A 25,878-nucleotide genomic window follows, 5' to 3' on the forward strand; every position below is an offset into this window, starting at 1 on the left:
TACATGTATAAGAATGAAATCAGAACAGTCCCTAACACCATCCACAAAAATAAACTCAAAATGGATTCAAGACCAAAATATAAGGATAGACATTATAAAACTCTTAAATGAGAACATAGGCAGAACACTCTCTGCCACAAATTATAGCAATATCTTTTTTGACCCACCTCTTAAGAGTAATGAATATAAAAACAAAAATAAGCACATGGGACCTCATTAAACTTACAAGCTTTTGTACAGCACAGGATATCATAAACCAGACGAAGACAACCCACAGACTGGGGGACAATATTTGCAAATGATGCAATGACAGGAGATTAATCTCCAAAATATTCAAGCTTTCCAGGAGTCATGTGTACATGTGCGAGTTGGACCATAAAGAAGGCTGAGCACTGAAGAACTGATGCTTTCAAACTGTGGTGCTGGAGAAGACTCTTGAGTGTCCCTTGGACAGCAAGGAGAACAAACCAGTCAATCTTAAAAGAAATCAACCCTGAATATTCGTTTGAAAGACTGATGCTGAAGCTCCAATACTTCTGCCACCTGATGCAAAGAATCAACTTATTGTAAAAGACCCTGATGCTGCTAAAGACTGAGGGCCGGAATGAAGGTGGTGACAGAGGATGAGAAGATTAGATGGCCTGTTCGATTCAATGGACGTGAGTATAAGCAAACTCCGGGAGATGGTGAAGGACAGGGAAGCAAGGTGTGTTGCAGTCGATGGGGTCACAAAGAGTTGGAAATGACTGAGCAACGAAACAATAACATGCAGAGGTTCACAAAGAAATGTGATTGTAAGGGGTGACTACAACTGGGGGTTGATATCAGTCAGTTCAGTTCAGTCGCTCAGTCGTGTCCCACTCTTTGTGACCGTATGGACTGTGGCAAGCCAGGCTTCCCTGTCCATCACCAACTCCCAGAACTTATTCAAACTCATGTCCATCGAGTCAGCAATGCCATCTAACCATCTCATCTCTGTCATGCCCTTTTCCTCCCACCTTCAATCTTTCCCAGCATCAGGGTCTTTCCCAGTTAGTCAGTTCTTCAAATCAGATGGCCAAAGTATTGGAGTTTCAGCTTTAGCATCAGTCCTTCCAATGAATATTCAGGACTGATTTCCTTTAAGATTGATTTGTTGGATCTCTTTGCAGTCCCAGGAACTCTCAAGAGTCCTCTCCAACACCACAGTTCAAAAGCATCAATACTTCGGTGCTCAGCTTTCTTTTTAGTCCAACTCTCAAATACATACATGACCACTGGAAAAACCATAGTTTTGACCAGATAGACCTTTGTCGGCTAAGTAATGTCTCTGCTTTCTAATATGCTATCGAGGTTGGTTATATATTTTTCTTCCAAGGAGGAAGCATCTTTTAATTTTAAGGCTGCTGTCACCATCTGCAGAGATTTTGGAGCCCAGAAAAATAAAGTCTCTTACAGTTTCCATTGTTTCTCCATCTATTTGCAGTGAAGTGGTGGGACCAGATGCCATGATCTTAGGTTTCTGAATGTTGAGTTTTAAGCCAACTTTTTCACTCTCCTCTTTCACTTTCATTAAGAGGCTCTTTAGTTTTTCTTCACTTTCTGCCATAAGGGTGGTGTCATATGCATATCTGAGATTATTGATATTTTCCCAGCAATCTTGATTCCAGCTTGTGCTTCATCCAGCCCAGCATTTTGCATAATGTGCTCTGCATATAAGTTAAATAAGCAGGGTGACAATATAAAGCCTTGACATACCCCTTTCCCGATTTGGACCCAGTCTCTTGTTCCATGTCCAGTTATTGCTTCTTGACCTGCATACAGATTTCTTAGATGCAGGTCAGGTGGTCTAGTATTCCCATCTCTTTAAGAATTTTCCAGAGGTTTATCTGTGATTCACACAGTCAAACTCTTTGGTGTAGTCAATAAAGCAGAAGTAGATGTTTTTCAAGAACTCTCTTGCTTTTTCGATGATCAACTGAGTGTTGGCAATTTGATCTCTAGTTCCTCTGTTTTTTTCTAAATCCAGCTTGAACATTTGGAAGTTCAAGCTTCACATACTATTGAAACCTGGCTTAGAGAATCTTGAGCATTACTCTGCTAGCCTGTGAGATGAGTTCAATTGTGCGGTACTTCGAACATGTTTTGGCATTGCCTTTCTTTGGGATTGGAATGAAAACCGAACTTTTCCAGTCCTGTGGCCACTGCTGAGTTTTCCAAATTTGCTGACATGTTGAGTGCAGCATTGTCATAACATCATCTTTTAGGATTTGAAATAGCTCAACCGGAATTTCATCACCTCCACCAGCTTTGTTTATAGTGATGCTTCCTAAGGCCGAGACTTCACATTCCAGGATGTCTGGCTCCAGAGGAGTGGTCACACCTTTGTGGTTATATGGGTCATGAAGACCTTTTTGTACAGTTCTTCTGTGTATTCTTGCCACCTCTTAATATCTTCCGCTTCTGTTAGGTCCATACAATTTCTGTCCTTTATTGCACCCATCTTTGCATAAAATGTTCCATTGGTATCTTTAACTTTCCTGAAGAGATCTCTAGTCTTTCCTATTCTGTTGTTTTCCACTATTTCTTTGTGTTGATCACTGAGGAAGACTTTGTTATCTCTCCTTGCTATTCTTTGGAACTCGGTATTGAGGAAGGTATATCTTTCCTTTTTTTTCCTTTGCCTTTAGCTTCTCTTCTTTTCTCAGCTATTTGTAAGCCCTCCTCAGACAACAATTTTGCCTTTTTGCATTTCTTTTTCTTGGGGATGGTCTTGATCACTGCCTCCGGTACAATATCACGAACCTCCATCCATAGTTCTTCAGGCACTCTATTGGATCTAATCACTTAAATCTATTTGTCACTTCTACTGTATAGTCATAAGGGATTTGATTTAGGTCATACCTGAATGGCTGCAAGGAATGTAATCAATCAGATTTCAGTATTGACCATCTGGTGATGTCCATGTGTAGAGTCTTGTCTTGTGTAGGTGGAAGAGGGTGTTTGCTATGACCAGTGCATTCCCTTGGCAAAACTCTGTTAGCCTTTGCTTGCTTCATTTTGGACTCCAAGGCTAAATTTTCCTGTTACACCAGGTATCTCATGGCTTCCTACTTTTTCATTACAGTCCCCTACAATGAAAAGGACATCTTTTTGGGGTGGTAGTTCCAGAAGGTCTTGTAGGTCTTCATAGAACGTTCAGCATCAGCTTCTTCAGCATTAATGGAATTACTGGGCATTGATATACTACTTAATAAATGATAGGAAGTAGTGAAAAAAGGCATCTTCTGAATAACAGGTACTTGGGCAAGGTACTTATGGGAGAACAAATAACATTTAGGAAGGATAAATGGTACCTTAGGAGGATATATGGGAGTTAGGGGAGTTTTGTGATAATGTCTGTTTGTCTGGTGCTTTCTCAAAAAAAAAAAAAAAAAGTCTGCCAAGAGTTTCTCCAAAAAGCAAAGCAAAAATAGATAGATTGGTAGATAGGTAAAGATAAGGTGAAAAGTCATAGGCAAATCTTATTTATCCAGAGGAACTTTCTCTAATTTTAACACTGCCTCCAAAAGTAAATCAAAAGTGAATTAAAACTGACTCAAATGCATTCCTTTGTATACTTGAATAATTCACAGCTTCTTTATCCATTCATCTGTTGATGGACATCTAGGTTACTTCCATGTCCTAGCTACTGTAAGTAGTGCTGCAATGAACACTGGGGAACATGTCTTTTTGGAATTTGCTGTATGATGCAGGGAACCCAAAGTTGGTGCTTTATGACAACCTAGAGGGGTGGAATGGGGAGGGAGGTTCAAGAGGGAAGGGTCATACACATACCTATGGCCAATTCAAGTCAATGTTTGGCAGAAACCATCACAATATTGTAAAGTAATTATCCTCTAATTAAAAATAAAAATTATAAAAAGTTAATTCATTTAAAAGGCAAAAACTCAGGCAAATCTTTTTTCTCCATGAGGAAAGGCCTATGAATCTGTGTTTAAAGTTACATATAGTAAGTTTTATGCCACTATTAACAATTGTAACACATCAAAACGTTGACAGAAGCCATAACAGCAGTATCTAAATCTTTAGGTAGTGATAAAACTGGAAAATACAAAACTGCTATCAATCAACACCACTAAATATTAATGACAAGTATGGTTGTTTGGATGTTGTTTAAATAGCTGGTATTAGAGCTCAGTCTGAGTTTGTAAAGGGCGTCCCTGGTGGTTAAAATGGTAAAGAATCCACTTGCCATGCAGGTGACCTCAGTTTGATCCCAGGATCTGGAAGAGCCCCTGAAGAAGGGAATGGCTCCCCATTCCAGTATTCTTGACTGAATAATTCCATGAACAGAGGAACCTCGTGGGCTACAGTCCATGGGGTCACACAGAGTCAGAAACAATTGAGTGACTAACACTATCACTTAGAATATGGAAAATTCAACAGTGCTGATGTTTAAATCTGCTAAAAAGTAACTTAGATGCAGAGAAACATCACTTTAAATGCTATATAAAATTTCATCATACACACATAATACAAAAATATTTTCCCATCACGTTTAATGGGAAACAATGAAATATCATGGAAATGGTCCAGTAGAGAAACTTTTCCTATTTATATTTCTAAATCATGTATTTTTCCTTCCAAATCTGTATATCTTGTTCTTCTGTTTACAAAAGTAGGTCATCATACACATTTGACCCATCTGTAGATCCTCAAGAAGATACTCTAAAGGCATCAGATGCAAACTGAGCATCAACTGAAAGAAAAGGAAAGAATTATATTTTTTACCTAAAATACTTGGGTTAACTAAGATTAGTAAAACAAACAAACAAAACCTTAGACCTTTCCTAGTATTCTGAAAAATGAAATATATCTATAGATGACACAACATAACATACTAATCAAGATTACAATTTTATAATCTGCTTATGGTCGCATGTGGGGCTGAGTATCAGAGCTCCTGGTTTTGTCCTTATTCATTCATGTACTCATGCAATTAAGTGAACTGATGAATACTCATGCATTCATGCAAAGGTTCTGTGACAAGCACTGGAATTACAAGATGAAGGTGACCCAGTCCACCCTGAAAAACGATATGCCCTAAACTAGAAAAACAAACAAACAGGCAATTTCCATACAGAGTCACAAATGCTAAGATATAAAAGACAGCACAAGGAACACTCAGGAGGGGAAGCCAGCTTTGTGTCAATACTGCCAGCTTTTTGGTGGAGGTGATATGTATGTAGCTACCTGAAGGACAGGAAAAAGTACAAGAGATAGAGGGGAGAAGCACGTACAAAGACTGGAGGTGAGCAAGTGAATCTGTGGGATCCTACATAGTCTGGCTGGTTAGATGCAGAGCTAAGCAGCACAGTAAGGTGGTAAAGAGATAAGGCCAACTACTTTGGCAGGACCCAAATTGATGTGGGTGTTTGGAGCATTTCCTGAGGGTAAAAGATAAACTGGTGATGTATTTAGTGACAGAGAAATTTTAAAGTCACCCCCCAAGTGACAGCTACACAAATGTGACTGCTTGAACCTAGGGTTCCTAGCCTTAACCACTACCAGACACTTGAGAAGTTGATGAACGCCACGTTTTCTGAGAATAGTGTCAGGGTGTAGGAAGATAGCTCCACAGGGATGGAGGAAGTAGAAGAAGGATACATCTAGAAATAAAAAGAAATACACAGACCTTCAGAGATTGTTTTTCAAGCTATGGTACATGATGAATAAATGAAGAAGGATATTTTTCACTATGACTGCTCATGTTTTCACATTTTTCATTAGCTATGTATAAAAAAAGTAGTTAACATAGCATCTGTTATCCAAACAATGGAAAGAGATGCCATTTATTGTTTACAGTGTATTTCAGAAATCAATGTCTAAATTTAATTCATACATTTTCTCTTAATTCATACATACCTTCTCTTAGTTCTCTAGCTATACTCCTGTCCAACTCCCGCTGCATCTGAAATGAGTCAAATATTTATCTTTAAGATAAACAAGTTATATGTTTATAACTTATTAAATGTGACTTTTAAATAATACTTTTAGAGACTAGATCTAACCTGAAGATTACCTCAGTAGAAAAAAAAAATCACATAAAAAAAAAGAAAATGAATTCCTACTTATTCTGCTTATAGATAACAGAGAACATACATATGGAATGCTATTTAGATTAATCTGATAAAAAGTACAATAAATATCAGTCTATCAAGTACACATAATTTCAGAGAATTAGGGAATGACCCATAATCCTCGGAATGATCTGTAAGATTACTATCTTCTCCCCTAAAAGCTCCTGGCCTATATATGTACTTCTGAGACTTTATTTTGATTTCTAGGTGAGGATCCTGTTCAAATGGCGGAAGTAGTTTGAGTCGAATGTTAATAAGGGAGAACACATCTGTGATTTTCTTTAAACTTTTCCATTTAACGAAAACACAGAAAGGTGAGAAAATTATATACAAGAAAATGTATATAATGTATATACACATGTATACATGTATGTTGTATAATATACAACAATGTGCCAGCAAGATTTAATTCTGAAGATGTTTAGTGAGAAGGATTCTCTCATAAGTGTTAGTTTCCGGACTATGTCCCATAGAAGTGGATGGTCCCACAGGGGTCACTGCAGGGTTGAGGAACAGAGAAGTCACAGCTGCAGAGGCTCTGGCCACTCTTTAGCTAAACGGTTCTATACTTGTCTCCATTTTATATAACATGGTTCCACACAGAATATTTTTTTAGAAAGAAGCTTGTTTTCTTTGAAGAAAAAACTTTTGTAAGGTATGAGACTCATTGATTTACTCAAAGTTCCTAATTCTACAAAAGAAGCCTTTGTTACTTCAGTTACTTCTTCAGTTACTTTGTTACTTTGTTACAAAAGAAGTAACAAAGCCAATGGCATTCTCACTGAGTCCTGTGCCAGCTACTTTCACAGGTTAAGAAAAACCACATAGATTTTTAACTATAACATGGACAAAATGAATATATAAATCCTTCTTATATAATTAAACAATGCTTGTGGCATGACATGACTTTCGAACTAAATTATGTGCTTTAAATGCATAAATAAGAATAAATCAATAGCAAACTCCTATTTGTAGCAGTTGATATAGATAATTTAGAAAGGATAAATATTTTTAAAAAACAAGACAGGAAACTTGAAGGAGAAAATCCTTATTTGAATCAAGCAGGCAAAAACTGAAAAGATTCATTCTTAAAAGGATGTTCATTTCCTCCAGATAAAACCTGATTAACTAAAATCAGTCAACATTGAATTATCCATATTTTGGGTTATTTAGAGCAAAATTTAAAACATGCAACAGATCTCTCTTTACTGTCTAGCATACTTCTATCCAAGCTCTCATCATTAGTTAGTTTATACAAAAAGTATGAGTGTAATCTCAATTATAATCTAAAGCTGGTCAGAAATTACAGTTGAACTTCATTTCCTCAGCCTGAAGTTTCAAGGCGAGGACTTATATTCCTACCCGCTGTATGAGAAGAGAGGATATTTATCTAACGGGTGAGTTTAGGACAAGGAACTAAGAAGTGCTTCCTTTGTTCCAAATCTCTTCTTTGAAAAGATGTTATGTGCCCACAGCACCATGAACTTGGGTCTGCAGTAGGCAGCCTGTGTCTGGGATGGGGGTCAAGCATTTGCTTCCTCCCCTTAGGCTTGCATGGGGAAGTGTCTGACTTGGGATTAAGTTTTCAGAGACCCGCTGTGACTGCACATCTAAAGCACGTCCTCCAGATTCACAGCTCCCAACTACTAAGACCCGACATAGCCACAGTGCTGTAGAAGAAACTTTAGGTTGCTCTTCTATGACGGCAAGATGGCAAATGAGAAAACAGGTTGAGACTGCATTTAACAAGGGCTACTTGTCTCTGCATCACCAACACCACAGAAACACTATCAAAATGATAAACCCATGTGCACAGATTGAAATGGATATTTTAACCACAATGATTACACAATGAAAACTGACTGCAATTTCAAGACTCCCATACCATTCATCCAGATGATGTCAAGATAGAGATGAAGTGAGCTTCATTTATAATTTTTAAATGGTTGCATTAACTACAAATTTAGAAACATTCTACAACTGCTCAGCAAGATAGATTTTAGAAATTTAAATCAAAATTCTGTAAGTACAACATCAATTAAAGACATACTCTTGTACAAGAAAATAACAAAAAATGTTAACTTAAAACCAGAAATTAATCTTCTGATTTAGTATTACAAGTTTGTTTAATTCATAAAAAGGATTTATCTAGGATTCTTTCAAATAAAAACACATCCATATGTGGTTAGTGTTTAGATGCCAGTGATTCACTTATGCTTGCTGCTGCTAAGTTGCTTCAGCCGTGTCCAACTCTGTGCGATCCCATAGATGGCAGCCCACCAGGGTCCCCCATCCCTGGGATTCTCCAGGCAAGAACACTGGAATGGGTTTCCATTTCCTTCTCCAATGCATGAAAGTGAAAAGTGAAAGGGAAGTCGCTCAGTCATGTCTGACTCTTCGCGACCCCATGGACTGCAGCCTACCAGACTCTTCTGTCCATGGAATTTTCCTGGCAAGACTATTGGAGTGGGTTGCCATTGTCATTTATGCTTAGGGGTAGATAAACTGCGGTGAGTGCAGCAAAGCTTGGAAATGATTATGAACCACTGCCGAAGTGAAATCAATTAGAAAATAAGTCAAACATCTTAAAGTATACTTTCAGTTATTAGGCAATAAGATTTCATTTCTAAAGTAGAATTTCAATGCAGCTTTTCAAGAAATTTAAAAAGTATCTCTTAAAAACAAGAAATCTAGGACAAAAAAAAATCACTAAATATTTCCTTGATTAGCACAGTTAATGACAGCTTTTACTTAGTGTGCATAAGTCAAATAAACAACTCAGAAGTTCATCAAATTAAAAACAAAGATAATTCATATCAGAAATCTGAAACCCAATGAACAAAAGATAACAGAACTAACCTCGGTTAAGTAAGTCACCATGCTGTTATTCAAAGGGTGTGGAATTGAGGTAGAAAACCCTACGTTTGCTCTTGGAGTAAGATTTCCATTGAGCACTAAAGGATTACTGAAATTTCCAACACAAGGGGGCTCTAGGACTGGCCTTGTCCTAAGAGGGCTAAGTAAAGATCTGTTCTGCTCTTTCTTCACCTCAAGTTTGTTGCTGATCACTCCCAGCCTCTCATGAGTCCTGGGAAAGATGGAAAACACCAACTTTACTCATGTTTCCCTGAACTATCTGCCGGGGTCCAGCCCCGGCTGATCCAGGGAATTTGAAGGGGAGATAGTGTCGGTGAGTTCACTGGCTTTATTTAAATATTAATCAAAGATATAAAGAGTAATAGAATGAGGATAGCTCAGAGGGAAAATTCAGCAGAGAAAAGAGGCTGAATAACATGGTTTACGTGGAAAATCAATATAACCTGTGACATCAGGTTAGCTCTGAACACAGAGGCCGCAGGCGCCCTCTTGAATAGCGGAAGGTGCCCCACCTTAGGCACCGTCTCAAGTGGGTCTTAGAAGCCCAGGCAAATAAGTGGTCACAGAGGACCCCCGCGCTCCAAATTATTTTAGCATGAAGGAAGAACAGAAGAGAAAAGGAGGAAAAGAAAGAACAACACGGGGATACCAAGCTTCAGTGAGCAAGGCTTGTAGTTTTATTTTCAATGGGGGCTTTTATACCATAAGTTGCACATAGAGGATAATAGGGGGTGTTAAATCATGCAAAGTCAGGAGTCTTTGATCCTTATCAAAACCAGGGTTTCTTTTTTGCAAACTTATCATATACAAATGGTTTAGGTGATTTACATCATCTTCTGGCCAGAAGGCCTGTTAACATTTTATGACCCTGACAAAGGTTTGTTAACCATAAGACTTATTTTCTCTAAGAGTAATTATTTTAACATTTGGCGCCATCCTCCAAAGGTGTTAGTTAAAGTTGCATTCCTATAGGGCAGAGGTGCAGTGGGTTTACAACAAAGGAAAGAATTTATTACCTTAAGGGTCTAAAGTTGTTAACACCAAGGCCACTACTTATTTTTTCTACATACCAAGTATATTAATTAATACACATTCAAGGATACAAAACAGGGGATGTGGAAACTTGGCAGCAAGCATTGGTTCATCAATGAAATCTTTTACTAGTTTTATTCTGACAGCTTCTAACTCTCCTAGAGGCTCTAAGCTATTTGAATATCTTAAGCTTCCCGTGCCTCTCGCGGCTGGGAGACTGTAAACAATCATATGCATAGCTGTAGGAGTCCGGGTAAACTTGTCAGGAAAGTTAGAGAGCCATCAGAGGAGTTTGGATTTAAACACTCCTATTATGCCCAGGAAATTTATTAACTGGAGCTGTAAGTTAACTCCTTTTCAGAGACAGTGAGATGGTGGTGGGGGACAGCTCTCATAAAGTCAGAGGTAAGAGCGCAAAGCAGTAAAGTAGGCAAACTCTGGTTTTGGGGGGTAGATGCTCGAGAATATCCAGGGAGACTCCTGAGGCTTGATCCCACCTTTGCGTATGCTGAGCCTCCTTCCTCATGACATTTGCCACGGGCGGAGTTCCTCATGCTGGCTCCCGGCAGTTTTCTGCATTTTTAAAGTTGCCATATAGTAAATGGAATTCGCAATAAACTGTTTGAACACTGAAAACACAGAGCAGACCTCCTGTAAACAATGATAGTTGTAACCCTGTTCTAAAAAAGTACACGTGTGTCTAGGGCTCTTCAAGTAACAAGTCACAGTTGGGAGAGGAGAGAAAGGGCATCAGAGAGAAAGGGAGGTGGCCTCACAGTGACACCTGCTGCCTTCTGGGACACACCTGCCTCCAGGAAACAGTTCAGGGATGAAGAAACACCCCATCCCACAAAGCCACTTTCAAGCATTTGCTTTCACCACCCTTGTAAACACGTTTCACTCATGACCTCAGAGAAATTAAGCTTTTGGCTCTGATGTACCACTTAGAGCCACGATCTCAAGGGAGGATGAGAAAGTCAAAGGGTGAGGCTGAAAAAAGCTAAAACAGCCCCAGGATCAATTACAAGTATCCCTGCTTTTCCAAAGTTCACTATATGTTACTTCACTTCTATGAAGTGCCTATGTCAGTACCTGTTTTTGATGATAGAGAAAAAAATATCTGAAGACAATTTCTGGTCTCATTTAAAAAGCCAAAACTGTAAATAGTGTTCAGTGTATGGTTTTACAGCAAGAGGCATCACACTCCCCAAGCAGGGAGACTGGCCCCACTGAGCTTCTTCCCTGGAAGACACACCCCACATCTTAGCATCAAGTCACCACAGCCCTAAACCCTGTCTGGGAGCACCTGTGCTCCACTTGTGCATATTCATTTTATGTATGAACAAGCAGAATGTGTCCTCAGGTACCTGCATCTTTGCTTTATGTTGCTTTGGCTTATGAAAGGCTTCCTAGGGGTGCTCTGCTTTCAGATAGTGGGGAAATCTGGACTAGGCACTGCAGATGGGATCTGCTCTTTCCATTCTCCAGACCCCTCAGTCAGGTCACTATATTACTTTTAGCCACTTTGTGATTTATCCTGCCTTTAACCCATGTGTTAACTTCCCCCATTTCATAAGTATGCCTTTACATAGTGTGGAAAAACTTGACACAGTACTATTACTTTGTCTTAAGGTGCCCCCTTAGCAGTGACCATCTAGTTAGCTTTCACTTCCTACTAAGCTCATGTACCCCACTCTATAAAAATTAGGCTTTAGAGACAAATTAATGAACTCAATTTAGTTTCTGTGATTCTGTGTTTTTACTTACTTGTCTAGTTTATCTTCCAATGACTTTCTAACTTCACATTCTACTAGGTAGAGTTCCTTATATTTTTCCAACTCTGCTTTACTAGAATCTTCTTGCAAACTTTTCATTTTGGAGAGTTCAGATTCCAAGTCTTTAATTCTGAGTTCCATCTGTTGAAATTCAGCTTGTGTCTAAGGCAAATTGTAAAAGATAACATTTTTAAAATAATCATTAACCTGGAAAATTATACTTGTTGCCTTTAGTTTTGAGTCAGTGATTCAGAGATCTATTTCAAAGGTGAAAAAAAGAAAGAGCAGAAGTTTAAAACAGTTAGCGTTAATGTCAAGTGAATTAAATCTGAATTATAAAATTAAAGTGGAATCACTGTTATAGTAGTATTTATATAATCTGATAATTCAAAGAATAAGAGGATCAACTTAAAATTTTAAAAATTGAACAAGACGACTTAAGAATAATTCAAGAGGATGGTACCAATTTTAAACCACAATATTTTCTTTTCTTCCTAATGATCTTGGTTTTGTTTTTTGTTTTTTTTTTTTACCAATTGGCCTTATAAGTAAAAGGATTCTCTAGTGAGAATCATTCTGAAAGATCAATTTAGTGACAACTGTGACGGAAACTGAAATATTTAAAGGGAAAACAAGTGCCTCCCTCCCTTCCAGAAAACTACAAAACTAACTGCTCTAAGGGAGGTAAAGGAAACATGTAAGCTGTATAGATCCAAAATGTAATGTACAGTGAAAGTGAATTCAAGCATATGACAGATCAACAAATTAACCTGCAAAAATAGGTTGATTTCTTTTCATTTCTCTACGAGATCCTGTCTCGCTCTTTCTCCAGTCTCCTGTTGATACTGCTCTACTTGACTGTGTTTTATCATATTCATTTCTATATGACTTCTGAGGTTCACTACTTCTTGGTCCAACTTCTTTTTCTTCTTCTCTAGTTTTTTTTTACATTTCTTTTGCATTAGTTTCATTGATAATAACTCCTGTTGAAAAACTTGATTTTTTGCAGCCAGGTGCAGACATTTTGAAGATGCAGTTTCCAGCTCTGCTGGAAAATCATCAGTCTTCAAGAATAAAAAGATACTGCTTGCTAGTGAAGAAAGTTAACTGAGCACAGCCTAACTCAAACCTAGGATCAAATAAATACGATGGTATCTGTATTGTAGAATGTAGACCCAGAGATTACTCAGAGAATCAAGAAAGAAGTTCCTACCACCAAGAGTCACAAGATATGTTCTTCACTGTCATCTTTGTCACACAACAATTGCACTTGATTTTACACTCTTTTATTATTCTACAATAATGTTTTTCAATCTTTCTTCATAAAATGACTACAGGTCACCTCTTAGTAGAATGTCTCTTACTCCTCATCCCATTTTAATGTCCCAGGATTTTAAAGAAGTTTGAGGGATAATGTATTATCTAGGGCTAAGTTAATAAGTCCCTCCCAAAAGAAGACTGTGAGAATAAGACTCTAATTAATAAATCTTGTAAATATGGATTCTAATCCCATAAGCCTTTTTCTGAAGTACAAAGACTTTTTGCTAATTTGAATTGCATTCCAAAGAGAATTATTTGCAAAGTTAAAGAAATCCCATTTCCTAACAGTTTACAGAGATGATCCACACATTTTTCTGTAAAGCAACAACAAAAAATGCCTCACTCTTGTAATCCTTTGTTACTGTCCATTTATGCAAGACAAGTGCTATGCATATTAATAAATATTCCCTGTTACACCAATGGATACTTAGCCAAGATTCTCCCTCATGTAAGAAATGTCAACAGTAAAATTAGGGGCTAAACTGTTCCTCAGAGACTAGGTAACAAGCACTGATGTGAAAAGGCTCAAAGAGCTGGACAGTCACGAAAGCTCCATGAAGGAGGAGAGACTGGGTGCCAGGTCTGAAATAATGAAGGACTACCTAACAGGAAAATAAACTGTAAAGACAGAAAGGACAGTCTGAGCAAGGGCCAAGAAAAGGTGAAATCAGCCAGCTAACTTTAAGGATAAGATCCAACCACAGGGAAATACAAACATGTGCGCACAGAATCATGGAAATCAATGTTCACAACAGCATTATTAATAGTCCCAAAGTGGAGACAACCCAAAGCTCCATCAAGTGATGATGGATACATGGCTTAGCTTACTGTTGACAACCAACAGAAATGGAAGAACTTATACTTGGTATCACATGGATGAACTGTGAAAACATGACATCAAATGAGCAAAGCTAATCCCAAAGGAGCATACTGCATGATTCCATTTATATAAAATACCGAGGACAGGCATGTCTTCAGAGACAGATATTAGACGGGGGGTTGCCTGGGGCTGAGGGAGATGGGAGGCCACAGGTGGTGGCTAAGGGATGCAGGGTTTCTTTTAGGGGGTGATGGAAATGCTCTAAAATTGACTGTAGTCACTGGTTACACCTCTCTAGACTAAGAGTTATTGAACTACACATGCTGAGTGGGTGAATTCTATGATACACAATTATAACTCAATAGCTTTAGAAAAGAATCCAATGGCAACATCCAGCTAATCTTCTTAATTCTCTAGTTTGGATGTACGTATTCTACACCATCTGAGTACCTCCATGCTTTTACAATATGCTTAAAATGAAAAGGAAAGAAGGCAATGCCTAAACTTCAACTGGTTTGTATAATACCCTTTCTCCACAAGTTATTCTGAAATCTATGAAATAAATATATACAGAACTCTACAGCCATTCACAAAAGGAAAGATGAGAAATGATAATTTTCTGAACATTCCATTAAACAAATATTATCCTCTGATTTTAATCTGGCTTGCCTCATCATGGTAATACAACTATCACTTAAAAAAGTATTGTTTCAATGAAAAAAAAAAAAAGACTCTCAACTTGTGTGAATAATGAGGCATAATTCTCAACTTTCCTAAGGGTAAATAATACAAGAAAAAAGTAATATAATGCAAATGGTAGGATGAAAGTCAGAGTTTAAGGAACGAGTGCATTATAAAGATAAGAAAAGTGTAGTAAGTTACTTGTAACAAAAATACAGAAGAAAGCTGACCATGAAAATGAGTGTCCTAAAACACTTTATCCTACATATTAACTGTCAACACATTCAATTTCATACATACCTGACTTGTGAGTTGATGTAGTTGTAGTAGTTTACAATTGTTCTTCAACTCCTGTGCCGCAGCTTCTAACTTAGTACAATAACATGACATGACTTTCAGTGAAGCCTCTGACATAGACTGCTTTTTTACAGAGTCATCCAGTTCTTGTTGAAGTTGTCTCACAACTGCCTAATAAGATGCTCTGTCACTGAGTTTATCAAATCACTTTACTATTATGTTATATTAATAATAGATAACTCCAATATATGGGATTTGAAAATTATCACCACAGACAGCAAATCACCTTCTTTTTTCCTCCTCACTGACTCTGGTTATAGACACAGAAGGGGCCACCCTCTAGCCTTCCTGATATTAAGTTACTCAGAAAAAGGATGCGGTCTCACTGTCCACACACTGCACCTCCCAATAAATCTGCAGAGCTTCACCACCTCATGTCCAGAAAGAAATGAGTGTGTAGGTGGGAAAAGTGATGGAAAATTCCACACTGTGGAAACAGTGTGGAAACATTTTCCTTTCCTTTTTTATTAGAAGCTTTGATTAACTCAGAGATCTTCACATATTCCAACCAGTGCTCAGATCTTTCCAATAGATTCCTACCTCAGCAGAAAAATGAGGCCATTCCCTTATGGCTTATCTATTTTATATCTAGTAGTGTGTATATATTAATCCAAAACTCCTAATTTATCCCTCCTCCCCAGCTTTGCCCTTGGCTAACCACTCTATTCAATATTCTGTAGTCACCTACCTGGGAAAAGGAACTGAAAAATAATGGATATAGTGTACGAATAACTCAATCAACTTGCTGTACATCTGAAACTAACACAAAATTGTAAATCAACCATATTCCAATATAAAAGAAAAATTCAATTTAAAAAATGAGGTTGCTCCCATGGCCTTCAAGGAGCCTCAATAAGCTGGCCTCTACCTGCCTCCAGACCGCAGCTCCTACAACCCTCTCCCGGACTCACTCCATTCCTGCTGCTCACAAATCCTGCCATCCTTCATTTTTAGAGGAAAGCTTGTATTCAAATCATAGTAATTGATACTTAAAATGAGAATTATGAGAAAATTGTTTGTAAAAATGTTAAATCATAAATAGCAGTGGGAAGATTAAATCAAGAATAGTTTTGCTGAAGTTCACCACCTGAGTCCCAAATTATGATTTAATGATAAGTAGATGCATTTGAAGACTTGAGAGGCTTTAAGAATAAATGATTCAAGGCTAAAATGTTTCCCATATTAACTCAAATTGACATGAATAAAAAGAAAATTGTACCAACAAATATAACAAAAAGCTACAACAAGCTACTGAAGCCAAAGTACAATATATAAAATACAGCCTCTGGGAAACCTGGAATTGACTATCAAGATAATCCAGGTAACTGAAGCTTCATTTTGAAATATTCGTTTCAGGTTTGAGCATTTCATTTATCTGCTTCGTCATGGCACTGAAATGTGGTAACATAAAGATTAAAATTATTACCTTAATAAAGAGTAAATTACTAGTACCTCTCTATGTTAACAATTTAGAACTAAATCTCTTAACATTTCATAAACGACATGATGTCCCTACTCAAAGTAAAGGATTTCTTCGGTCTAATTTTTATTTGCTGGATACAAGGTATGCTTTTAGGCTGGTTTAGAGACCATAAATTCACAGCCTGTGTATTTTTTATATTCAACTAGATTCAACATTAAGCCAGAATCTAGAATCACTTTGAACTTTCTTTCAGGAAGTCTGAGAATTATTTCTCCTTCTGGATGCTTACTTCTCCTTCTGCTTTCTCATTTTCGTACCAATACATTCTCTCTTTTAAATGATTCCATTCCTTGATTAACTCCTTATTTCTTTTCTCCAGCATCAGACCTTGTTTCTCATATTCAGCCTGAAGTTTTCTCACAATCTGCTGAAACTGGTCTTGGATGCTAATGACCATCTTCTCTTTACTGTTGGCTCTGTTCCGTGTATTACCAAGTTGCTGTCGGAGCAACATGTTTCCACTCTGGAGTTGAGATAATCTCTCCTCTAAGGATTCCTGCTTTCCAAGGTATGTATTCACTTTGCCTTGTTCATTCTGATACATGTGTTCAATTTCCTGCTTTTGACACTCTGATTGGCTTAGATCTCTCTGGACACGTTCTAACATCAAAGTCTTTTCTCTAAGATCATCTCTCGTGTGATGCAGCTTGATTTTCAGCTTATTGAAGATACTTTCCACTGTAGATAGTTGCTGGGAAAGCGTCTCATTGTTATCTTTTAGATTAGCCACATCATACTTCATTTTGTCCCACAAGCATAACCACTTGTCTCTTACTCTCTGTAAGGCAAGTTCTAGACCTCTTTTTGATGTCTGACCTTGATCATGATCATGTAAGGCAGCAGCCAGTCTAGAACGGTAGGATTTCACTTCTGTTTCCAGTCTTTGTTTACTTTCTTTTTCATTCTCCAGCTTAGAGTTTAGCATTGTATTCTTAGCTTTCAGACCATTAAGCTGGCCTGTATAGTGGGATATAGTTTTATTAACGTTTCTTCATTCAGGTTTATTGCCTTTTGAAGATCATCATTCTTTACTTTGAGAATTTCAATGTCCTCAAAATAGTTCTCTTCCTTTTCCTGGTGCTGATTTTTCAGTGCATCTATCTCCAGTCTTAGCATGGCAATTTCCTCCTGCAGCATGTGCTTTTTTTTGCAACAGGTCTTTTGTTTCTTCACAATGATCATAAACCTAAGTGAAACAAAGGAGATGTTTAGCTAGTACTCAGTAAAGTGACATGCCATGATTTCTTCTGAAATGAAAGGCTAACTTGTATGTTTATACAATGAAAAGACTGCACCAAGTGTGTCTCCAACAGGAAAAAATAAAGTTCAATTCAATCCTCAGACTTTATACAAGCAGAAAGTCCCAAAGGTTCAAAAATTTAATGGAAGACAATGAATCCACGAAAGTAAAAAAGAAATTCCAAGAGGCTTTTCAAGAGGCTCAGAGCTGGAAAGGCTTCTGTCTGAACTACAACAAACCCAGAAGGCTTAAAATAAAAGATTCATAGATCTGACTACACTTAAAAATTGCATCTGATGTGGAATATTTATATAATGGAAAACTGCTACTGCTAAGTTGCTTCAGTCGTGTCCGACTCTGTGTGACCCCACAGACGGCAGCCAACCAGGCTATTCCGTCCCTGGGATTCTTCAGGCAAGAACACTGGAGTGGGTTGCCATTTCCTTCTCCAATGCATGATAGTGAAAAGTAAAGAGAAGTCGCTCAGTCATGTCCGACTCTGAGCGTCCCCATGGACTGCAGCCTACCAGGCTCTTCCATCCATGGGATTTTCCAGGCAAGAGTACTGGAGTGGGGTGCCATTGCCTTCTCCAAATGTCTCGCCATAAAAAAAGAATGAAATAATGCTATTTGCAGCAACAGGGATGGACCTAGACATTATCACCCTAAGTGATGTCAGACAAAGACAAGTGTTATATCATGCTGCTTAGATGTAGAATCTAAAATGAACTTATTCATACAACAGAAAGAGACTCATAGACACAGGAAACAAACTTATGGTGACCACAGGGGAAAGCAGGGTAGGGGAAGGGATAAATCAGGATGTTGGGATTAACATATACAGACTAGTAGATATAAAATAACCAACAGAGATCTACTGTACAACATAAGGAATTACACTTAATATGCTGCAAGAAGAATCTGAAAGGGAATATGTGTGTACATGTGAGTGAGTGTGTATGTGTATTAGTCACTCAGTCATGTCCAGCTCTTTGAGACCTCATAGACTATAACCTGCCAGGCTCCTCTATCCATAGAATTTCCCAGGCAAGAATACTGGAATGGGTAGCGATTTCCTTCTCCAGGCTGCTGCTGCTACTGCTGCTAAGTCGATTCAGTTGTGTCCGACTCTGTGCAACCCCATAGACTGCAGCCCACCAGGCTCCCCCATCCCTGGGATTCTCCAGGCAAGAACACTGGAGTGGGTTGCCATTTCCTTCTCCAATGCATGAAAGTGAAAAGTGAAAGTGAAGTTGCTCAGTCGTGTCCAACTCTTAGCGACCCCACGGACTGCAGCCTATCAGGCTCCTTCGCCCATGGGATTTTCCAGGCAAGAGTACTGGAGTGGGGTGCCATTGCCTTCTCCACCTTCTCCAGGGGATCTTCCCAAACCAAAGACTGAACCCAGGTCTCCTGCATTGCAGGCAGATTCTTTACAGTCTGAACCAGCAGGGAAGCCCCATTTATATAATACACACACACATATACATATATATCTGAATCACTGTGCTGTATACCTGAAACTAACAGAATATTGTTAATCAACTATAATTCAATAAACAACACCACTTTCTAGGTTTACAAACACTACGTTTGATACCTCCTATACATCTACTTCACAGTAAGAGCCTTCAGTTCAGTTCAGTCGCTCAGTCGTGTCCGACTCTTTGTAACTCTATGAATCGCAGCACGCCAGGCCTCCCTGTCCATCACCAACGCCCGGAGTTCACTCAGACTCACGTCCATTGAGTCAGTGATGCCATCCAGCCATCTCATCCTCTGTCGTCCCCTTCTCCTCCTGCCCCCAATCCCTCCCAGCATCAGAGTCTTTTCCAATGAGTCAGCTCTTCGCATGAGGTGGCCAAAGTACTGGAGTTTCAGCTTTAGCATCATTCCTTCCAAAGAAATCCCAGGGCTGATCTCCTTCAGAATGGACTGGTTGGATCTCCTTGCAGTCCAAGGGACTCTCAAGAGTCTTCTCCAACACCACAGTTCAAAAGCATCAATTCTTCGGTGCTCAGCCTTCTTCACAGTCCAACTCTCACATCCATACATGACCACAGGAAAAACCAGAGCCTTGACTAGACAAACCTTTGTTGGCAACGTAATGTCTCTGCTTTTGAATATGCTATCTAGGTTGGTCATAACTTTTCTTCCAAGCAGTAAGCGCCTTTTAATTTTATGGCTGCAGTCACCATCTACAGTGATTTTGGAGCCCCCCCCCCAAATAAAGTCTGGCACTGTTTCCACTGTTTCCCCATCTATTTCCCGTGAAGTGATGGGACCGGATGCCATGATCTTCATTTTCTGAATGTTGAGCTTTAAGACAACTTTTTCACTCTCCGTTTTCACTTTCATCAAGAGCTTTTTAGTTCCTCTTCACTTTCTGCCATAAGGGTGGTGTCATCTGCATATCTGAGGTTATTGATATTTCTCCCAGCAATCTTGATTCCAGCTTGTGCTTCTTCCAGTCCAGAGTTTCTCATGATGTACTCTGCATATAAGTTAAATAAACAGGGTGACGATATACAGCCTTGACATACTCCTTTTCCTATTTGGAACCAGTCTGTTGTTCCATGTCCAGTTCTAACTGTTGCTGCCTGACCTGCATACAGATTGCTCAAGAGGCAGGTCAGGTGGTCTGATATTCCCATCTCTTTCAGAATTTTCCACAGTTTATTGTGATCCACACAGTCAAAGGCTTTGCCATAGTCAATAAAGCAGAAATAGATGTTTTTTTCTGAAACTCCCTTCCTTTTTCTATGATCCAGCGGATGTTGGCAATTTGATCTCTGGTTCCTCTGACTTTTCTAAAACCAGCTTTATCATCTAGAAATTCACATTTCACGTATTGCTGAAGCCTGGCTTGGAGAATTTTGAGCATTACTTTACTAGTGTGTGAGATGAGTGCAATTGTGCAGTAGTTTGAGCATTCTTTAGCATTGCCTTTCTTTGGGATTGGAATGAAAACTGACGTTTTCCAGTCCTGTGGCCACTGCTGAGTTTCCCAAATTTGCTGGCATACTGAGTGCAGCACTTTCACAGCATCATCTTTCAGGATTTGAAATAGCTCAACTGGAATTCCATCACCTCCACTAGCTTTGTTCGTAGTGATGCTTTCTAAGGCCCACTTGACTTCACATTCCAGGATGTCTGGCTCTAGGTCAGTGATCACACCATCGTGATTATCTGGGTCATGAAGATCTTTTTTGTACAGTTCTTCTGTATATTCTTGTCATCTCTTCCTAATATCTTCTGCTTCTGTTAGGTCCATACCATTTCTGTTCTTTATCAAGTCCATCTTTGCATGAAATGTTCCCTTGATATCTCTGATTTTCTTAAAGAGATCTCTAGTCTTTCCCATTCTGTTGTTTTCCTCTATTTCTTTGCATTGATCACTGAAGAAGGTTTTCTTATCTCTTCTTGCTATTCTTTGGAACTTTGCATTCAGATGCTTATATCTTTCCTTTTCTCTCTTGCTTTTTGCTTCTCTTCTTTTCACAGCTATTTGTAAGGCCTCCCCAGACAGCCATTTTGCTTTTTTGCATTTCTTTTCCATGGGGATGGTCTTGATCCCTGTCTCCTGTACAATGTCACAAACCTCATTCCAAAGTTCCTCAGGTACTCTATCTATCAGATCTAGACCCTTAATCTATTTGTCACTTCCACTGTATAATCATAAGGCATTTGATTTAGGTCATACCTGAATGGTCTAGTGGTTTTCCCTACTTTCTTCAATTTAAGTTTGAATTTGGCATAGACTAAAATTTGTACAAAAAGTTTTTCCTTGAGAATATGCTACCTTTTAACATTTTAATAGGCAATTATAAGAATTACACCTATTGCGAACTGTACTAGGCACTTCTACAAACATTAATTAACCCATTAGCTATAATGATTCTGGAAAGGAAAAAGTTAAAAACATGAGTAAGCTGCAGCCGTTTCGCCAGGTCTTTGGACTCTACTAGTCTTCTTACATAAAACCACATGTCTCTAGTACAAATATATCAATACAAAATAAGCTTCCTATTTCATTCATAGTACATACACTAATGGTAAATAAGCTAAAATTTAGAAAGCTTTTAGAAAAATATGAGATTATTTGCTGCTGCAATAACTTTCATTATCTCTCCAAGTTTAAAATAGTAAGATGGGGAAAATACAATGAAAAATACTTAATAACTATCACTAAATATATATTATGCCATATATATCACTGTTTTCAAAAGTTCCTTGTTACTGAAATAGGACACTTACAGAGCAGAGTGCTCATTTTCTCACAAGTAGAAGAATCACATCCAAAATGTGGTCTCTGAACTGCCTATAGTTTTCTCCTTACCATTAGGGGAAGTGATAAATTAACCTAATGATCAATCGAAGAAGTGAAATCATTACCAAAACCCAGAGTATCTTTAATTGGTAGCGAGAGTTTTTTTGTTTTTGTTTTTCTGCCCCTTGGTGCAGGAGAGGCACATTTATAAGTTTATTTTAAAGAAACAACTCTTTAAAGTGTTCAAAAGTGTTTTTACAACTGATATCACAGTTTTTACAAAATGAAAAACAGTAAAAGATCATTGACAGGGTATTGGTTAAAGAAATGACAGTGGAGCCAAGAATGGACTCTGATTCAGACACTGAAGGTGATGACGTGCATGGAGTGACCGACACGTTCACTCCAAAGCAGAGGGACTTGGTCGGGTAGCATAGTCGATGATGGACCACACATGGTCTTCCTTGCCTAAACCACAATCAGGGTGCCTGCTCCTATGAGATAGTCACAAAAGATTTGAGATTGATTCCTATGGAAAATATTAAAGGCCTCTCCTTGGATGAGGCCATCGTATGTCACTACCTGCCTGCTCTAGACAAATGGATTTGAATTACAAATACTACTTTCCTGAGCTCTTCCCAAGAGCTTTTTGTTCTGGGAGATCTGCTGCTAGGACCTCGGGGATGGGACGCAGTCGGTGTTTGAGAGGGACATCGGGTGTGGAAGTAAACTCTGCAGAAGGAAGGACAACCAACTTCAAGAGTGTCTGGTTTCTACCAACTGCTAGAAAAAAATTCCTGCACCTCTCGAGGACGCCAGTTAACACCTGTCCTTGAGGACTCTGCTGTGAGGGAGAACGCAGCTGGGAAAGCTGGAGCCAGCTCTGAGCTGTTCATGGGGCAGGTGGACTGGAGAGCTGATGGGCACAGAGGGAGGGGGGTCCACAACCCTCAGCCACCTGCCAGAATGAAGGCCAGAGGCAAGTTGATGTAAAATTAGGCACAATGGTCCCTACCAGTGCCCCTTCTCTTCTAGACCTATTCACTCATGAATGGTCCGTCAAGGCTGAAGGACTGGTTGCCTGAGGAGGGCTGAGAGCTTAACCTCCCGTTTCTACACCATTCTCAACCCTGTGGTTTCTCAGGATCTATTGTGTGAGCTACTGACGTGACCTCTTCCTCCCTCTGCTCGCGAAAGTGCACCCAGCATGTCAGGATCATACAATTCTTATTTCCGGCCTTGTTACTTTGGGAACTTTGAATTTCTTTTCTTTTGTTTTTAACAATTAACCTAAAATTTCCTGTAACACTAAACAAAATGACACTAAATAAATGGTATTTTTTAAAAGGGGGATATTATAAATAATATTGATAAAAAATCGTGTTAGAAATTTGAAAATTTTACCAAAGATTACTCTACCTGATTCAGATTATTTCTCTCAGTCTTCACTTTCACTTCTACTGCTTGGAAAGTGAGTTCTAGGTGCTGTTTCACTTCAACTTCTTTACTATATTGGTCTTCTTTTCTTCTTAAATGTTCCCTAATTTTTTCATATAACATCTCGGCATTTCTTCTATTCTCCTCTTCTTGCTTTAAGGTGAATCTGCAAAATTTAAAACTCTTCTTAGAAAATTATAAGATTATCCGCTGCTGCAATAACTTTCGTTCCCTCTTCACAATGTTTAAAATAGTAAACGTGGGGGGAATACAATGAAAAACACTTAATAATGGTCACTGTTTTCAGACAGAGGGCTAAGAATAAAACTGCATAAATTTTGTTTTCATTTACTCTTGAGAAAAATGGCTACTTCATAAATCTGTGGATGGGAATGTAAAGTAATGTAAACTTTCCTAAGAATAGTTTAGAAATATACATCACAGACCATTTTTAAGTTCTCATACTTTGACCAAATTATATGATATTATTAAAGAAAGTGTATTTAAAATAATTAGAAAGGTAGAAATGAATTTATAGAAAAGGTGTTCCTTGCAGTATTAAATAGAATACAAGAAAGTGAAAAAACAACTGAAAGTCAATTTGGTAAACATTTAATGGGGTTTCCATTATGGTGGACTTCTGTATGCTCATGAAAATGATGATTTGGAAAAATATACATTAAGTTATTAGAAGCATTCACTGCTAAGAACCTATATTATATTATTTCCAAGAATTTCACACTCCACAATACTACTAACACTTTCTCCTCTGTAAAATCCTAGAGAATAAGTGAGTCCTTATAACATGTCTATGTCTCTGCAGTATTAAAGGAAACAATAATTCAAATATTTCTTTAAAAGCGAGGGGTACAGTACCTCAAGCTGCTGGAGCTCTCATTCCCACTCCACTTTCTGATGCTCTAACTGTGATTTCACTTCTTTGGTTTCTGACATCTCTTTTTGTAGCCCATGAGCCTTACTTTTCATTCTGTAAAATTCTCCTCTAAGTAGTTCACAGTGGCTTCTTTGAAAATCTACTAATCTTTCATGCAAAAGAATTGTATCCTGAATTTTCAACAAGCCAACAGAACCTGTACGATGAAGAAAACAAATAGAAAAACAAACAAACAGAAATTTATGTGAGTAATTTTTGAGTATAAAGGACTGTGCATTTCCCGTTCACTCATCCATGCACTGAACAAGTATTAAGGGTCTATAATGTGGAAGACATTATTCTAAAGCTCTGAAAATAAAACAGATCCCCTTGCGTCTTGTTTAGCTTGAAGTCTAGTAGAAGACAAAGACAAATAAAATAATTATGAGCTCAGATAGATACTCTAAGAAAAGAGAGTTCTATGATCACATAACAGAACTTGACATAGACTGGGTCCAGGAAAGACTTCCCTGGGGAAGAGATGTCACACTGAGAAATGAAGGATGAGCAGGAAGTAGTAAGTAATGTAGGAAGAACAACCCTGTGGACAGTCTCCAGATGCCATTATGTTTTTAACCAAGACAGAGTGAACAGCTACTGATTTACCTTCCTGAGTAGAGCGAGCAAAAACCACGCCAACAAAATGCATTAAACAATGATTTTCATGACAAAGGACTTCAGGGAATGAAAGACAATGACCCTGGAAATACATGAGGTTAGCCTAAGGAATGCCCCAGTTCACTGTCTTGAGAGAATTTCCAGGTCCCAACAAGAAGAGAAGGAATGGAAGCTGAGTTAGCCAGACTCCCTGACAGGAGGTGATGAAGCTGACAGTCTGGTGAACCAAAGTGGGCAGAGATCACAGAATAGAACCATGGAGATGAAAGTGGAACAAAGAGAAAAAGGACCCTGGAGATCTGAGGAGGAGCCCCTCGGGTATTCAGCAGAGGAAGAAACAGAGGCAATCTGGGAGAAACCACCTGAGACCAGGCAGAAACCATCTGAAAAGACTATAGGAACCTGTGAATGGTGCTCACTCAGTCCCAGGAATTCTATCTATTCTCATGAGCCAGGCTGGAAAATTCCTAGGTAACAGCAGAATGAACAGGGTAGTCAGCAAGGTCTTGCCTCCAAGGCAGGAAATAATCAGTCCTAGCCCCAGAGCCCCTCTGGATGCACATAACGAATCATGAGAAGCAAGAGCCACAGAAGGATCTCTGGAAAACTCTCAATGTTTGGAAACTAAATCACACAGATCTAAATAACCCTTGGATCAAAAAGGTAATGAAAAGAGAAAGTGCAAAGTATTTTGAACTGAAGGAAAATGAAAACGTTAAGACCAGCAGACATTTTAGGGAACTGACAAGCTGATTCTAGAATTCATGTAGAAATAAGGGTGACAACTAAAACCAGATGGAACCAAACAATTGTGACCTTTAACCATGCACCAAAAAGAGGCAACAGTTGGGCTTGAAGCAAGGGGGTAGCATGATGAGACCTGAATGTTTAAAAATAGGCAATAATTACAGT

The 25,878-nt window shown here is 38.5% G+C and overlaps 1 pseudogene; it reads right to left on the minus strand.

Moving 5' to 3' along the window:
- Positions 1–4,604: 4,604 nt before the first annotated feature.
- LOC129630282 (ankyrin repeat domain-containing protein 26-like) overlaps positions 4,605–25,878 on the minus strand; it is an 81,655-nt pseudogene continuing 60,381 nt past the window's right edge.

Source organism: Bubalus kerabau, chromosome 16 (genome assembly GCF_029407905.1).
Source record: "Bubalus kerabau isolate K-KA32 ecotype Philippines breed swamp buffalo chromosome 16, PCC_UOA_SB_1v2, whole genome shotgun sequence".
In the NCBI taxonomy this organism is placed as follows: Eukaryota; Metazoa; Chordata; class Mammalia; order Artiodactyla; family Bovidae; genus Bubalus; species Bubalus kerabau.